The sequence below is a fragment of the Nicotiana tabacum genome, chromosome 1 (assembly GCF_000715075.1).
Source record: "Nicotiana tabacum cultivar K326 chromosome 1, ASM71507v2, whole genome shotgun sequence".
Taxonomy (NCBI): domain Eukaryota; kingdom Viridiplantae; phylum Streptophyta; class Magnoliopsida; order Solanales; family Solanaceae; genus Nicotiana; species Nicotiana tabacum.
The window spans coordinates 22,527,609-22,530,462 of NC_134080.1; positions in this window are offsets into that span (position 1 = coordinate 22,527,609).

Genomic DNA, 2,854 nt, shown 5'->3' on the forward strand with positions numbered 1-2,854 from the left:
TCTGAGTTATGTCCCGAATTAAGTGATATTTACGCTCAATATTCTTGCTCCTTGTATGGCTTCTTGGTTCCTTCGAGTTTGTAACTGCATCACTATTGTCACAATAAAGTACAATTGGTGCTTGAACCGAAGGAACCACATTAAGCTCTTTAAGAAAGTACCTGAGCCAAACAACCTCTTTAGTTGCCTCAGATGCAGCCAAATATTCGGCTTCCATGGTAGAATCAGCAACACATGATTGTCACACCTCCTTTTTTCACCTACACCCCGCTAAGGGACATAAATGGAGTTTTTTCAATTAAAGGACAATCGAAACGGGATTTTATTTAAAGGTTCAGAGTCGCCACTTGGGAGATTTGTGGTGTCCCAAGTCACTGGTTGAATCCCGAATCGAGGAAAAGAATGACTCTGTTTAACAGTCTGCGTACTAGAAATCCGGATAAGGAATTCTGTTAACCCGGGAGAAGGTGTTAGGCATTCCCGAGTTCCGTAGTTCTAGCACAGTCGCTCAACGGTCATATTCGACTTGATTATCTGATACAATGCATATTGAACATATGTGTGAATTTTAACTTTTAACCGCTTTTATCATAGACCATTTTTATCTAGAATTGCAACATCGTGAAAATATATCTCGAACCACGTCACATCAATGTACCCGTGATTACCGACATATTTCGACTCTGTCGAGATTTGGATTTGGGTCACATAAATGTGCACCCGAGTTTGAGAAGATAAATTTAAAGGCGCGCCCTAAGCAACTAACGTAGTGTTATTTTGGACGAGGCCATGAAATTTTGCTAAACAGCCCATTCCGGAATCTAAGCAACTTCACAAACACGTATAGAGGGCCCCGCAGCTTGTGCATTTTTTGTTTGGCGAGGCTCTTCTCATTTTTATTTTAAAGGTCGTCCTATAGTGATTATGTTTTCTATTTCGTTTGTCTCTAAAGTAAATGAAGAAAAAGGTCCTACTTTATTTGCATACTTACGAGTTATTATAGTTGAGTTTCAAACATGATTCGTTAAATCTAAATGAACGTAGTAAAAGCAATCTATTTGACAGTTATAGGCCCAGGTCCGACATATAAGGGGTAAAACCGGACCTAGGCCATACTACTTCAAATTGGACTTAGTTAATGGTTTCTATACATATTCATAATTTGCCCAACTAAAAATGGTGTCATTTTTGTTAATAAATTTCTACCAATTTAAAGTGATATTCTACTGGAATGAATGAACCTGAAAATATGATTTTTTATCCTAGACCACTTAGATGCTGAAATTAACAAATTGAACTTGTTCTTACGAAATTAGATAAGCAATTTGTTAACTAAAATAATTTAAACTATTGAATAATCAACCTATGGCCTGATGTGTATTTGGAACATGCTTTTAAACAAAATAGACTGAAATGACAAAACATTACTACTACATCATTAGTCATTATTAACTAAAAGCATACAGAAGGGGGGGGGGGGGATTTTACAACTAAATTACTATAGAATAGGCATGTCCAGTTATACATAAACAAACACCTACATGACTCTAATAAAAGAAAGGTATTCTAATGTACATACAAACAAATAGACAACTATAATGAATTTTAAAACTTCTAACTCCTTATTTCTTTGTATTCATGCTTCAAGTTTCAGCCTAAAAAAATCAGTGTATCAAATTTATGTACCTGGTATTTGGAAAGCAAAGAGAAAAAGAGGAAGATCAGTGCAAAAAAACAGCAGTAGCATACACAGTAACACAGTCGTACAACAACAACCAGTAGACCAGTAGCCAACAATAACAGTAGCAGAAATCCCAGGAGCAGATTGAAAACAAGAGAATAACCCCCGCAACTCAATAGAACAGAGCTTGAAAAATCAGCAGAAATCCCAGGAAATTCCAAATTCAAACCAAACAATACCATAAAGCAATTACAATCAAAACAGAAGATAGGCAGGTGTAAGAAAACTGTCTTTCTGATCATGAACCCTCAAAGAAGAAAGCAAACTCAAGCTCTTCAACGTAAGCTTAGCCCTTAAACATTTACTCTATTCCTCACTTAGTAAGATAACATAGCCTATATGCACTCTCCTCTTTAGTTCTGAAATTTCTCCTAATTTTCAGCTCTTTTTCCCCTCTCTTTAAAATTCTCTCACTTTTTAGTCCTGAAATTTCTCCTAATTTTCAGCTCTCTTTTCCCTCTCTTTAAAATTCTCTCCCTTTTTAGTTCTGAAATTTCTCCTAATTTTCAGCTCTTTTTCCCCTCTCTTTAAAATTCTCTCCCTTTTTAGTTCTGAAATTTCTCCTTATTTTCAGCTCTCTTTCCCCTCTCTTTAAAATTCTCTCACTTTTTTTCTAAAACTTCAGTCCCCAACCCCTTTTATACAAATCTTCTCCCCCCCCCTTCCAAACTTAGTGCCCGACCCCTTTTCCTTATTCAAATCAGAATTTTTCGACTAAAAATCTGATTTTCACTTTAAATTCCACTAAGGAAAGCTTTTTCTTAATTTCAGCCCCTCCATTCCCTTTGGTTCCTCATTAGTGTATTAATTAATACCCCACTAACAAAGCACTAACACTAAAATATAATCATAACTATTTTATTCCTAAATCATCCCTGGAACCCCTTAATATTACTGCCTAGCAACTGTATTAAAACTTTTAATTCTGCAATTTGTTCCAGCTAACAAAGATTTGAAAACTAAATCTGACTAACAACTATAACCAAACTTATTGACAGCTAAATTACTAAGGTCGAATCCCAATTGAAACAAACTGAACTGAATTTACAGAACTTAACAGAATCATTTAAACTGAAATTGAAACATTGAATCAATATGCACATGAATGCAGGT